This window comes from Patagioenas fasciata, chromosome 3, assembly GCF_037038585.1.
Source record: "Patagioenas fasciata isolate bPatFas1 chromosome 3, bPatFas1.hap1, whole genome shotgun sequence".
In the NCBI taxonomy this organism is placed as follows: domain Eukaryota; kingdom Metazoa; phylum Chordata; class Aves; order Columbiformes; family Columbidae; genus Patagioenas; species Patagioenas fasciata.
In genome coordinates this window covers 102,138,371-102,154,337 of record NC_092522.1, presented here as the reverse complement: position 1 = coordinate 102,154,337, position 15,967 = coordinate 102,138,371, and the positions used below count along the sequence as shown (strand labels likewise).

Genomic DNA, 15,967 nt, shown 5'->3' with positions numbered 1-15,967 from the left:
AAACAACAGTGACTCTTTTTATTGGAGATAGTCACTAGTAGGTCATCTGTATTAATGACAACACTGACGACAAAAAAATCTTTTGTCATTCACATCTGAATTCGAACAAAATGAATCTTCAAAATTACATAACTATATATTTTAGATTTGGGCTTCCTGAAGAAAAATTATGTCTTCTCTTCAGCTTCACAGAGCATTAATAAGGAAATATGACAAAACTTTTTAGATGACCATCATCCAAGAAAGATGAAGCTGAATTATGTTCAGTGCTTTAACAGATGTAGTGGTAGTGTATAGCTACCTTTCTTCAGCAGGTAGACTGTTCTATGAAGTGAGGTCAGTCATAAGATAGGGCCTTGAAAGACTTGCACTCAGTTCTGATTTAGTTATTTTCATATAGATATTGTTATGATATAATTCAAGCACTGGGAGTTGAATTAAAAACATAATAAATGAACCTTGGGATAAAGAATATATCAGTGGCAGTGATCCTGCTAGAATTTCTTGCAAGAGAAATATTTCCACTAAGACAGCAATAGAATATTTTATGTGTGGAATCACTGGACTATGACAACATCGTCCTTATGCCTCCATGCTTTGAATTCCCTATAAGATTTTCCTATAAGTTTTAAACATATGGGAAAGATAATTTCAACCTTTAGTTAATATTTCAGTTAGCTTATTAGTATTATAGAAAATATTAATCACATCCTTAGTATTAAAATTATAACTGCAAGGTTTGCCTGGTTGCTATAACACTTAAAAGAAATTTCATGAGCAAACATTTAGTCAATTTTTTTTTTTTACCTCCAAATAACAATGACAGATAACAAACAAAAACTTACTAAATTTGAATTTTAAAAAGAATTTAAAAAAGGTAAGGAAAAAAATAATGAAAAAGAAGATAGAAATAGGGCACTGCTAATTTCTACTAAATCGCTCGAAGAAAAACTAAGTGGGTTGAAGTATGTACACAATATGGCCCAATCCATTAAACACAGAAACTGCTAAACTGTGACCAAGACCATAATACATATTGCATTAGTGAGGATTTGTTGTTTAGTATGTTGTTGTCACAATCCCCTCAATGTATAAAATGGGCACTTTGCTAATCCACATATTTATAACTCACAAAACACTCTTGAAGTCTATGCATTTGTCGACACAGATTTAAGAGCAATGTTGTAGTGAGGTTTCAGGTTGACTTCATTACATTTGCAAAGTATACCGCACTACAATACTGTGTAATATACTAGTAGATGTAACTTATTAAAAGCTAGGGATGATCAGGCTGTACTCAGGAGCCAGTCCAACATCAGGATTTAAAATTTAGTTATAACGAGGCAGATAAATGAGTAGTTTTTCAACAGATTTTATTTTGGAAGCTGAACTCTGAAATCCAGAATTAACATGTACATTACCACTGAATCAAACACATTTTACAGCCACCTTAAAAAAATGGCTTGATTTTATTACTGCAAGGTCATTGGTACCCTGTGGCAATTGTAATCTTCAGCTATGTTAAGACACCTAAATATCCAGTACAGCACCTGAGAAACATTAGCACTCTAAGTGTGAGAAGAGGCTAGCCTGCTAAGCTGGAAGTTACCTCAGCTTGGTGGACAGAAATCTTGAGAAGAACTTCTATAAAAAAAATATTGGAATGAATCTTCTCCCTCCTCTATGTACTCACAACCATGAGCCATGTGTAGGATTGGGTGGGTACACCAACTAGTTCTTTCTCAGAGAACTGCTTCAAAAAGTGAAAATGCAGCCCATACTCAAGCCCAGTAACTCACTGGCTGAGCCACTCAGCTATATAATTGGAAGGAAGGGGAAAAACATCTCCAGATGCCTTATTATATGAAGCATCTGAACTTCTAAGAGAGTACCTGAATGGCTTGTGTTTAAAAGCAAATTGTCTCTCTGTTCTGTATTACTTGACCATCTAGTCACTGTAAAGACCTCAAAAGTCTTTACCACAGAAGCAGCTACGCACACCCTTCTCTATGGGTCAGTAAACATTCAAGTGTGAAAACCAGAATATTTCCGCAGCAAGAAGAGTTAAAAGCCTTGCATAAGAGTCATTGAAATAGTACCTGAAATACATATAACCTCTATTCCAATCCCTGATAAAAGATTTTGTAAGGAAGAAGTGTTATACTATCTTCCATTACTCAAGTAAATGCTTTAATGAGTGGGTTGAAAGCAGACCTAAACAACATCTCATTACTCAAGGTGTTTTGTGTTGGTTTCAGGAGGAACACCCTGACAAAACCAAGTAGGTTATACAAGAAAGGTGGGACAGAGAAACATTCATTATAAACGCTAGAGCTCTGGTGACGGGAACCTTTATGTTATCAAGACACTAGTGTCTGCCAACACTTGCAAAAATATACAAGCCTACAGAACTTTGTGAGGCAAAGATCAGATAATTTAGATATCTCCATTTTGGAACAGGAATAGATAAGGAGTTCAGAGCACCTAGACTGGAGGTATGCTTCCTTGAGGGATCAAGAGCTAATTGTACGTTTGTAAAATAGACAAACAGGGCTTTTTTTGAAATAACTTTTGGTCACACAATTAGAGGTACATATAATAGCTTCTGAACTACAGATAATTCACATCCAGTGAGCTCTGAACACAAGTATAACGAGCCGTCCGCTGTTTGCAGTCAGCCACAGAAACACAGCCATAATCTCTCTGTAGAACACTGACTACTTCAGTTCAACAGGGTTGTTCAGACAAGTGCAACTTAATGAGCTTTACTCTTTCTTTGTGTTCTCTATATATTAACTCAATACCTTTGTTCTTTGGAATGAAAACAGTATTTAAAATGCTTCAACTTCTTAGTGGTTCAGCGATGTCTGCACTGGTTTATACCACCTGGAAGAACCCACTAGGTTAAGAACAATGGCACAAAATAACTATGATAGGTCAGTGTGATAAACTTATGAGATTATACAGAAGTGTTTGTGTGATCCATGCTTACATTAAGTTACTAGAAAACAGGGGAAAATCTATGGTATATTAGACTGTGTCAGAGAATAGAGATACATGCTGATGAAATATCAAAAGAAAACATTTCTGATCATAATTTTCTCCAGAACATGTCAGTATCTATTTTCAGTCATTGTCTGTGATATAGTATATAGCAGTAAAATCTCAGTAGAACATAGCTCATACGTTTTAGCAGATCGGCATAAGGATGTTATGTGCCTTTGGATGAAATTGATATGAGTTATAGATTTCATTACTTTCTGGGTGGAATCACAGACAAGATATGACTTCTCGGTGTCAGATACCATCGCCTAGTATTATCATTTACAGATTTGTAACTCTTCAGATTCACTGGATATGCAAATCTGTATGCAATAGCAGCATATTTCAGCTACTTAAGAACTCAGAAAGGACTTTCTATACAGCATTACACTTAGTAAACATATTTATGCTTGCCTTTTGTTTCTCACATTCAAGTTTAGCAAATGAACTCATTAAGTACTTGACAACAAAACCAGTCATTTATAACTTATTATGGGTTCATTCATGAAGATATTCAGTGTCCTTTTATTAAAATCTTGCACATTTATATTTTAATTCAATGCTCATATTATGGTTAAAGGACTGTATCCACATCAGTTTTAAGGGAATTTTACTGTATGTCTTATAGGTAAAGGAGAAACAATAGCTAAGAGTGGTTTTTACCAGTCAGGTAAAAGGCTTTACTAGTCAGCTACTTGTGGATGCACAGCTTTTTCTTATTGTAAACACATTTTCCACTTCAGTACTAAGGCTACTTCTTTGAATATGACATAGAATAGCACTTTTGTTCCATATTCAGTAACAAAGGTGATAGATACCAGACTACCTGCTAAACTGTGGTTTTTTGCAAGGGATATATTATTATAAGGTTCATAAAGATAATCAGCACAAACCCAGTATTCCCTTTTTACATTGAAATTAATTTTATGCACAGAAAAAAATAAGCAATACATATTTGGAGTCAAATGGGACTTTTGAAAGCCTAACACCTTTCAAGAACACTGTGGCAGAATGCAAACCCCCTTCTCTCCCCCCGCCTCCTTCAGTATGGAGGGAGTAGGCACATCTCCCTCTCTCTGCTACTTGAGGCTAACAGCTTCTTTTGTTTGGCCCAGAGCACCCTGGCCAAGGCCATTAGGAGAAGGGATTGCCGAGGCGCCAGTGAGCCGCTGGGCACCTGTGACCAGTGTGGGGGATGTTTGGAGGCTTCAGGGGCGCCCCACACACGGTGTGGGGGTGCAGAGAAGCTTCTAGAATGCCTACAGTCAGGTCTGATCAGCCTGTATAAAAACGGGACTCTCGTCGAGACTGGGCCCATTGTCGCCGGTCTCTGGGAGCACGAGGAAGATGCTACCGCCGAGACCCCGCCTCCCCGGGATGGAGACCCTGCTTGCCTTGCCGCCACGTGTGTGAGTAAAACCCCTCGCAGGACTGCGAGTATATTTATCCTTTCCGTGCACATATGTACGTGTAACTTCCCGTGCTTAATACAAGCACGTATAAAATTATTTCCTCGCACAATCGCGAGTGTATTTATATTCCGCGCACATTTGCACGCGTACTTTAAATAATTTCCTCGCACAATCGCGAGTGTAACTTTATTCCGTGCACATTTGCACGCGTACTTTAAATTATTTCCTCGCACAATCGCGAGTGTATTATAAATTTATCCTCGCATAATCGCGAGTGTATTTTCCTCCCGTGCTTCCACATAAGCACGTGTAGTATTCCGTGCACATTCGCACGTGTAAGTAAATTAACCCTCGCAGAATTGCGAGTGTATTATAAATTTACCCTCGCGGAATCGCGAGTGTACGCTTTACCTGTATCTCTTTAAGAATAATCCCGCACCGTGTTCAGGCAAGTGTGTACTCCTCTGGGACTCGGGGGTGGTTCCGGCATTGTTTTGGGGGAAGCCACGTGCGTGTACTCTGTGGACCACCTGTTGTACTAGTTGCTGCCCCTTAATAATTTTCCTCAACTGATACCCGAACCTATATTTAAGTCACTTTTGGAGTGCTAAAACGCTGTTTCTCACCGGTTTAATAAAAGTTGTTTTGGACCCTGTTGTCCCTTAAATTAGCCTCGGGGTGCCTCCGTGACAAACACGTTTTAATTATCTGTCCCCAAAGACAAGGATGAAAGTTGCAACATCTAAACTGGCAAATAACTAGAAATATCATTTATAACATTAAAGGAAAAAAAAACCCTGACGTCAGTATTGGGACCAGTGCCATTTAACATCTTTGTCAGCAACGTGGACAGTGGAATTAAGTGCACCCTCAGCAAGCTTGCCAAAGACACCAAGCTGTGTGGTGCAGTCAATACACTAGAGGGAAGGGATGACATTGAAAGGGACCTCAACAAGTTTGAAAGGTGGTCCCATGTGAACTTCATGAAGTTCAACAAGGCCAAGGACACGGTGCTGCACATGGGTCAGGGCAATCCCAAACGCAAATACAGGCTGGGCAGAGAACAGATTGAGAGAAGGCTTGAGGAGGAGGACTTGGGAGTGTTGGCTAATGACAAACTCAACATGACCTGTCAGCTTGCACTTGCAGGCCAGAAAGCCAACTGTATCATGGGCTGCATCAAAAAAAGCATGACCAGCAGGTCAAAGAAAGTGATTCAGCTCCTCTACTCCGCACTTGGGAGACCTCACCTGGAGTACTGTGTTCAGTTCTGCGGTCCTCAAGATAAGAAGGACATGGACCCATTGGAACGAGTTCAGGCAAGGGTCACAAAAACTATCAGAGTGCTGAAGCACCTCTACTGTGAGCACAGGCTGACAGAGTTGCTGTAGCTCAGCCTGGAAAAGGCTTCAGGGAGACTTTATTGTGGCCTTTCAGAACTTAAAAGGGGCCTATGAGAAAGATGGGGACAGACTTTTAATTAGGGTCTGTTATCATAGGACAAGGGGTAATGGTTTTAAAATAAAGCAGGAGATATTCAGGCTAAACATGAGGAAGATTTTTTTTAATTTAATTTTTTTTTTTTTTTTTTTTACAATAAGGGTGGTAAAACACAGAAACAGGTTGCCCAGAGAGGTGGTAGATGCCCCATCCCTGGAGACATTCAAGCCCAGGATGGATGGGGCTCTGAGCAATCTGATCTAGTTGAAGATGTCCCTGCTCATTACAGGGGGGTTGGACTAGATGACCTTTGAGGGTCCCTTCCAATTCAAACTGTTCTATGATTCTGTGTAACTGAAAGCGCTCTGTGCTGCTAATGGGGGCAGGGAAGTGAAGATACTAGTAGGGTTCATGTATTCCCTATCAGGACAAAGTTGCTGTTAATGGTCTTCTACTGTTCTTACATATTATCAACAAGATGATTTCATAACTTCTCCTGTATTTTGGAACTTACTGTTGGTAACAACTATGTTAGTAACAAAATAGCAATAAAGCACTGGAAAATGAGGCTTTTTTTTTTTCTTTTATATGGGCAAATAATCTAGGGAATGTGAAAGCTACAGTAGCATAGTAAAGAAATACAATTAACAGGAAAAGTTACTAGGTTTTTTTGTTTGTTTTCAGACAAGAACTTAATTGATTGTATGTCTGAAGTTCACACAAAACAATTAAAGGGAAATGTTTATCAAATTTAGGCTACACTGAAGGGTTTTTACTTTTGCCCTTCACACAATAGCATTTGATTTACTAATTTGCACAAATATAAATGGCATAATGATTAAAATCAGTGTTTCTCTCCTTTGTGACCCAACTTTAATTATGTCTCATCTGGTTTTCAGTTACACTGACAGGAAAAAGGGCATGCTTAGCGAGCTGTTTCTAGGCAATGCTCATATATGACATATTAAGGAGTTTCATCAGCCTGATATGATGATACATTTTTTATGGGTTTTTGTTTTGTGTGTTTTCACTCACAGGTACTGAGGTTCATTACATTCATTAGTAACTTGGCATCTTCACTATCATATTTATAAGGTTACTTAAGTCACCTCTCTGCAAGACACTTTCTTCCATAATTGTCTACTTGCCTGTCTGAACTACATGGTTTAAAATGCAGAAAAAAATAAAACCAAAAATTAGTAGTTTTGGAAAGTACAATCCCCAACCATTAAATAAATTTCTAAAGAGCTAAGTATTGCGTCTTTCTTCTTAAGCTACCAAATTTAGGATGTCCACACTTGCCATTTAAATTAATCAGACTGCAGCATTTGGTGTCACTACTCTACAAAGAATTAAGTAAACAGGAAACTTAAGCAACTCAGTCACTCTTCATTTTGATGATCTGTTGCTGATTTTGAGGTTTGGGTGGTTTTCTTCTCCCTCATTTTATAGTTACTCATCCTGCAAAACTGCTTTATTAGTTTATAACACTAAATCTATGGAATAGAATGAACTACACTTGAGACCCCATGTATTGTATACAGGCTGCTGTGTATTATTTAAAGAACACTAAATGAGTTTTACTTGGTCATTTACTGTCCTCCTAATGAGAATTCAAAATGCTGAGTTTTCTTTCAAAATAATTTCAAAATGCTATTTTTGCTCCCACATAGAATTAACACACTTTAAATAAAGAACATTGAGATTTGCCAGAGAAATCTTGCTTTCTTTATTAGTTTTATAAGCAATCTGTGTTGTGACTTCATACCAGTCAATAAACAACCATTATTAAGGATTCCTTTAGACATTAAAAAATAGGTATGTTACATGATGAGTTTTCTAGCTGCTAATGTTTGAAAACTTTCTGGAGCTATACTTCTGCTATGACTGCAAAGACATCAAAGCTAGTTCTAAGTAAATCAGCTTAGGTTTGAAAGCAATATTACAGTTTAGTTTGATGTGCTTATTTGAACCCTTCCTCTCCCCAGACCTTTACCAGTACTCTCAACAGAGTTTGTCAGGTCAGGCAGTGGCCTTGTTACGACCATTTCTCATAACAATAACAAGGAAAAGGGCTGACTGCTTATTTTTCAACTCCCCAGCTTCTACCATGTAGAGATATCAGAAATTATGCTGCACAAATAAAGCTACATTCTTCAGGTGTAGTTAGTTTCCTGGAGCGGGTCAAATTGTGAACTGAAGAAAAGAGTTGAAAAGAAAGTCCAGATTCCTCTTCGACTGTGCTCTGACCCAAGTGTTTTAATAACATCACATCACCTTTTTTTAACATGCATATGTGGAAAATTGCACCTCCATGCACTTCTGAAAAACAAGTGAATAACAGTGCATGCATTGTATTGTATTAGAGGTGTTTATTCCTTGAGAAGAATTTAATGATTTAGATTATATATAAACAAATTTCCTGAAAAAAGATGTTTTCTCCTTAGAAGAAGTGGTAGGCACTTTGGAATCTAAAGCAACAAAATGGGGAGGGGGAAATAATTTTTCTTTGCTTTTTAACATTAACGTACTTGAGTGAAAGAAAAACGAATACTCCCATCAATTGAAAAATTATACTAAGTACTCTTTCACTGGTCTTTATTCAAAAGGTACAGCTGAAATAATCTTTAAAAACCCATCCAAGTTCTGCAACTCTATAGCAATTACTACATTATTTATACACATATTGAGTCACAGTTAATAACCAGAAATAAGTCTACTTTCAGTCCCATTTCCAACAAATATGAGAGTACAAACTTGATCAAGTTTTCAGCATTGAGGCTTGTATTAAGAGACTTCTTCATTAAAGTTTTATTCATGAACTCAGAAAAAGACATCTTGCAGAAATATTTTTCCAAGGCAGAATCAGGCACAACAATACAATTTCTAATGGATAACTGATTTTTTCTATGTTTCATCAAGATTAATAATCTAGTTTCTCCATGCAATTCGTTTCAGAGCTGTTTTATTCTGATTGTTAGAAAAGGTTTCTCTGAAGACTAACCTGAAACTTTCTTGATGCAGTTTGAGTCCATTACTGCATCTCTTCTTCACTGTGAGAACACTTAACTCTTTTTAGTATCTGACTTAAGTACTTGAAGACTACTTTTATGACCATTCCCCTCTTATTCCTCTCTTACTACCGTTCCCTTTCTAGTTTTCTCTAAGCTAAAGTTCATTAGGTTTATGCAACAGGTATAAGAGAACAGAAACCTCTAGATAAACTGAAAACAAATGTGCCCTTCTCAATGGTTTATCAATACACTTATATTCTAACATACAGAGGTTGTAACACAAATATAAAATGTATGCCTTTTGGCAAGTTACCAGCTTCCAGTGTTCCTTTACTATGACAAATTCATCAAAGCAAAAAGGCACCCCTGGGAAACTTGCTAATAACATGGCACGATTTTATCTCCCCTGAGGAAAAGGAAAAAGGATGGGAGCCTTTTCCTTTAATTTAATTAAAAATGAAATCTTTCATTAAACTAGGATATATCACACAGTATTTTAAGAAAAGTAATCTCTGCTGTGTTCATGAATCACTATTGTGTATAAGAAAATTAAATAAGATAAAATTAAATGATAACAAATGGGTACTTCACAGAAGCACCATACAGTAAGTTTAAGGGTTTTTTCTTAAGGTAGAAATAAGTTCATCTGACTATTCAAGACTCTTAACATCTGCTACTTTTGTTTTTCTGCAGGAACAAAAGGCAAAGCAAATACAGAAATCACTACTGGATGAAAGATGAAAAGATTAAAAGCTTCACACTCTACATCATGGTACCTTCTCAGAAAATACAGATTATTCAGGAGAGTCAATTACTGGTATCTTCTACAGTTTATTTAATCATATTATTTATCTATACAACACCAGCTATATATAAACACTTAAGATCAACCACTGTTTAAACAAACAGACAAAAACCCAGCGATTTCATATACACGGTAAACTACTAGACTCTAGCCATTACATGTAGCTGCTGCCTTTGCCAAAATAAAGATGTGTTTTTCACAGAACTGTAGACATTGGGTTGCGAAAGTATATCAAGAAATACTCTAATCAGTCTTTGCTTTCTTCTAGCATATAACTCTATTCGGTATTACACAATATATGCATGCAACACAGTGACAAGACATTTAGTCACTCTACATCCAAGAAGGGTTAGAAGATGGCAAGTCTGTGCAATAAAATGAGGTTCTGTACAATACTTCACCCCTTTCAGCTATCTACTTACTGCAGCTCCTGTTAACACAGTTACAAAACCATGTGCACATTTCTTAGGAAAATGTTCTCTTCAAATTTCTTTTTATTTTAATTCAAACAAAAAAAGTTTATTAAAATCCATTCATGTTTTAAAAATTATTTTTATATATAATCTTAGATTTTATCTTTAAAAAAATCTAATTAAATACATCTAAAGGGTTTTTTTGTTTTATTTTTAGTTAACCAATATACTGTCAAGAAGACTTAAGCCATTACCCCGCATATATAGAGAAAATTAGGCACAAGAAAATAATGTGGCTTCACCAAAATCATTACCAGTTACCTTTTCTTCTCTATTTTGTGCAAGACCATACTTCACTTTTAGTTAAAGCTAAACTTTCTTCTTGCTTTATGAAGTTTTGTACAGTGTTATTTATAAGTCACTCTATACTTCTAGATATATCAAATGTTCAGAAATACAGCACTAAAAGTGAGGAATGACAGTAACAGATGATCAACATAAATCATTCAGCTACTTGTTTAAGTACTATCTACATTGTTCAGAATTTCATCAAGAGATTCTATGTTTATGCAGTCACTAATAAATATCCTCTTCCTAATTGCATATAAACTTTTAAACATGCAGTACATGAACAAGCACTCCTGGAAAAAACAACTCCTCCCTCCTCCTTCCCTCCCCCATAAGACAACTATTGCCTACTGTCACTCTCAAACACGACACAAAAATAAGTGAAGCTCAGGAACAGAAACTGCTTCAATACAATGCCAGTTCAGTGTAGGAGGTGCCGAATTACTCTGTAGCTAAAAAGAGGAACTATAAATTTACTGGTCTTCTTAAAATGTAACATCATATGGTAGCATAGAATTTGACAAGACAGTGGTGAAGTTAGTTTAGCAGCAAATTAGTGTATAAAATGTTACATATCTGAACACTTTTCAGTATTTATTTTTGATCAAGGGGATTTTGCTAATTTCTGCTTTGTGTTTGCTTTCCCCTCCTCCCCCTTTCATCTTTTTCTCTATCTTAGAAGAGGTTCACAATTTCTACACTCTACTTAATGCTAATTTCAGAACACATGGCATGCAAGACAGGCACAGAAAAGTCATTAACCATCACAAGGAAAATCTAGGAACATTTCAAATCACTGCCTAGGATTTCTAAACTAATCTACATCCTATTTCACATAAGCATCAACAATTAATTTCCAGGAGTAAAACTATTCATTCTGAGACAGTAAAAATACAATCAACCTTAAGCATATTTTCTGGCTGCGGCTACAATTTGAAATCGGTTAACACTCTGCTGACAGTGCACACAAAGAAACAGAGCTGAACTCACTAGTACTGTTTATTGTATTCTCAACTAAAATGCAGTAAAAAGTGGTTTTGTTACTGAAATAAGATGGTAATGAATATAAAGTGAGAAAAATAGATCTCTTGACAAGAAATTTTAGAGTTATTTTTGTTAGTAGTATCACACTTTAAACAAATTATGAAGTGTAAGCCAGAGATGAGACATTCATATAAAACTTACTTTCTCATGAACTGCAAAGCTCCTTGCTCACAGGCTACTTTGTTATATTTTGCTGGAAAATATGATGATTAGATTGTGGTCAACTATACAGTTTTCTAACAAAGTTATCTACTTTTGTTATTGTGTCTCCCGTACTATGGTTTGAAGGCATATGCTATTCCACAGTCATTTGTTTGTTAATGGAATAATCCTCTCTCTGCTCTTAACAGTACACTTTGGGAGTAGGATTCATAATGTTGTCTATAGAGGTTGTTTGAACAGACACCCAAAAAGTACCTAAGCACTTTAACTGGAAGCAACATAGGCTTCATATAATATATATAAGGAACTGTGTCTTTTCACTTTTAAAAAGGAGCACCTTTCCACTCCTTTGAGGGAGGCATCAGTTCCCAGAATAAAACTCTGGAGATATCCTTATGCTGATCCCCATCCATTTGCATATGGCACATTGCCAGCTGGTGTATAATAATTTACAGAGCACATTGTGAGTAGGAGCACCTCAGGTTCTCATACAGTTTCAGAACAGGCAGACTAGCAGTCTATAATGGTGACTTTGTAACATTTTATCCTCCCTAAAAGATGTGCATTTACCCTGCATCCATGTCACAGGATTGTATTTCAAAACTCCTAAAGTCTTCTCTCAGCCTCTTCAGGTTCAGACAGGATAAACAATATTCCAGTTCTTTCCCCTCTCTCTGAAACTGCTCGGATCTGATGGTTACTGACACAGAACGAAGATGCTTTATCATCCCAGTTACTAGATGTGTGAACATCACTCAGTACATTCACACCAACAATGCTAAATGCTCCTCCACTGGTGGCAATGTATTTTCCATGTGAACAAAGGCTTACTCAGCCTGGAACCTCCTCACACACATTGATGATCAGTTGTCAGGATAGCTACATGTAGTCTTTTACTGTTGCTGTTTACAGAGCAGACATGACCAAGTCTCAAAGGATTTCTTTCAATAGTCACTGCATATGCAGCCAGATACACCTTCATTAAAATTAACTTCTGTTACAGATATTTTGTGATGTTAATTAGCTTCCAGTAGAGGTATTTTTGTTAGGCATTGATTAGTAGTTTTATTTTATCTGTATGTCACTGTAGATGTACCATGTAATATCCCACAGTGGTCTTTCCTCACAGAATTTTCTTTCCCCCTTTTCTTTCTGGCATTCCTCACTCCCTTTGAGACAAGCTGATAAGTTTTTATGATACTGTAGACAGCATTAGGTTCTACACTAAATTGCTGAATTAACATGGAATGTAGAATCATAGAATCATTTCAGTTGGAAGAGACCCTCAGAATCATGGAGTCCAACCATAACCCAACCTAACTCTAGTAGAAGGTGTAAATTACAGACTCTTCTGATAAACTTATTTATTGTTATTACACTTAATCTGCACTTGATAAAATGCAATTCAATTTGGAAACAGAAAAGTTCTAAAACAGACAGTGCTGGATGTGTTGTTTTTTGAACTGCTGCAGTTTCTTCACTATTTCATCAATAATATCATGGGGATAGGGGTGGTGGAATCAACTGAACAGAGCTCTTAGTGAGATGAATTGTCAAACCTCCTATGAAAGTTTAGTATCAATAAAAATATAGTAGTATATGACCTAAAGAGACTCAACCAACATATTTAGGATGTCTTGACAGGTCTCTCAAAGTCCAGGAGGCTCATCCAGTAACACTTCAGGATACAGTGCCCTATCTGTTACAGCTGTCGTAAAGCTACCATAGCTTCTGATAAAACACAGGCTTGCTACATCTTGTGATCTTAAACTCAGCTACTGGATGAATGTGTCCTCCAGCACATTTAAATCCTGTTGTGAAGTGTGGCCCATATCCTCATTTACAAGCAATTGGAGAGCTGCTGCACAGATGGTATCCTTTACTCCCCACCAATTCAGTGCATCAAAAATTTTACCAGCATTGGGCAGAAAACTTCTGTTAGGATACTTATTACTAGAATGAAGGAAGGAGACTTGAAAACTTAGAGAATGCACAAATTGACTGACTGCAAAGAGATAATATTCCCTTCTCCTGACATAAACAACTACTCCAGCTCTTTTATTTAGACCTCTGTGCTATATCTATACTAGTAAACTAAACAAGGCTCAGAAAAGCTCAACTCTGTCCTCAGTAAATCACCACTGTTGTTAAATTGAGACCTGATTCTTAAAACAAATTTGGCCTATGCTGGGCAGTATTCTTTAAGTCGTTACAGAAATAACCACTGGAGTATTAGGCAATAAGGAAGAATTCGGTCATGAGCATGCAAGTCAAACTGTACCACAGTCAAGTTCTGGAATAGAAAATCCTCCCCAGCTTGGTTTACTTAACAGTTCCGATATAGCCTTAATGGTATCATAGCACTGCATAGGAGTAGGATCACAGAAAAAGAGTAAAATATTGTAGTAGGTTACAGAATTTAATTAACTATATGTTTTCAAATATAAATATTTTATAATTCTAAATTCACTTTCTAATTAAAGCTTATTTTACATGAAATTTTATTTTCCCTTTTTAATAAAATTGTATATGCCAAAACAAGTTTAGAACTTGCATTTTTTTAATCTTCGATAACCATCTTCCCAGAGTAGTGAGAAACATAAGTTTTGAAAAAGTTTGGTTTCTTAAAGTATTGAGTTGTGTGCCCTTTAGTATTCTACTATCTCCTTGCTCTTGCCTCTGTCAACAGTATTCCCAAGCTCCTTCTGGTGGTCCTTGGTCACTTTCTCCTATAGTATCTCTGATTCCTGTGCTCCTCAGTTGTTTTTCTACACATGAAAGCAGGTAACATTTCCTGAGCCTGGCTGGGGACTATGGGTTTGTCAGCTTCTCAGTCAGTACAAAATCTCATGGGGCAGCTGTCTGCTGCCTCTCAGACGGCATCTCTACTGCATCTCTTTCATTAGTAGGGAACTGAAGGTTTGGTTTGTTTGTTTAATTTTTTTGGGGATATTTTTGTTTTCACATAGCAGAAACAAGCTAGAAGATTGACTTAACCCCCTCCACACACACACACAAAAACCAAACCACCACACACACTTCAGGAATGGAAAAGAATACACACACAGACACACACACAAAAAAAAAAAAAAAAAAAAAAATCAATGAGTGGCAGAAACTGTGACTGTCTCCGGAGTGAATCAATGTGAACAAATTCCCAAACCAACCCATCCCAACTGACAAAAAAAAATAAAAATGCCTGTGAAGTAAGAGCAGGTTCTCATCAGCTGCAACCTGCAACTATTTTCTCATGTCAGCCTACAAAACAAGTCATTTTAAAGTCATTTTATACATTAAAGTCTTCCAGGATGCAAACAGTTTCAATGCATATTATTGAAAAATGTGTTAATTATAATAAACAAACTGGTTAATTATAACAAACAAACTAGTAATATTTTAAGCAAAGCAAGACAAAGTGACATTGCATACCAACAGCACAGAAATAATTTTCAGTACAAGTTGGATCATGCCACAGATGCTTATTATTTTTTTAAAAAAACAGCATTTAATGTTGTCGTAGGAGTGATATGATATGCAAGAACAAAGTTCTATGTTACTGCAAATGAACTTCATACATCTTCTACACACTAAATAGAAAGGGTCTCTGTAGTTATACTTCACATTTATCAAAATGTAACCAATAAAAATAGGAAAAATGGAAATCTGTGTTCCAGGTGAACAAAAATCCACCTAAGTGTTTTACATAAAATAATTTTATTTTTTCCACAGTTGATAAAGCAGTTACAAAGCTACTTTCTATTAGCCACCAAGTGGAGTATAGATACAAATATATGTTAAAAATATATACATTGAAAATACATATATTGGCAAAGTTTTGCAGTATGTTAAGAAGCATTAACAAACTTCTCTGTTGAGTTGGCATTGTTATATCTCAAGTGAGTAATGAAGTTCAGAGAGGACACAAATTTGATTTTATTAAGTTTTGAGGATAACTATCTTTTGGTAAAGTCATCTCATATGGAAGGCACTTACTCAATTGGAAAATCAACTCCAAAATGACTCAGGCTATGTACAGTCACACAGATCAAGTCCCAGGTGACAGTGCTGTGTAATATAACTGAGTGGCAGAGCTTGAAAAAGGGATTTCAAGATATGACACCAGGCTTACTATTTATTTACCATCACAAATCTGTCCTCTGTCCTTCAGTGTAGGGGAATGATTTCTGCTGCTATATACCTTGTATTCTACAACAAAGAAATAATCAACTAACAGAACATCTTTATTTTATAGTGTACTATCCGATGGAAGCACTAGGACAATACGAG

General features: G+C 36.4%; 1 protein-coding gene across 2 annotated transcripts in view; it reads right to left on the bottom strand.

The window, feature by feature from the left end:
• Window positions 1-15,967, bottom strand: part of CSMD1 (CUB and Sushi multiple domains 1) — a 1,060,719-nt gene that overhangs the window by 686,254 nt on the left and 358,498 nt on the right. The gene's annotated exons all lie outside the window — the stretch shown is intronic.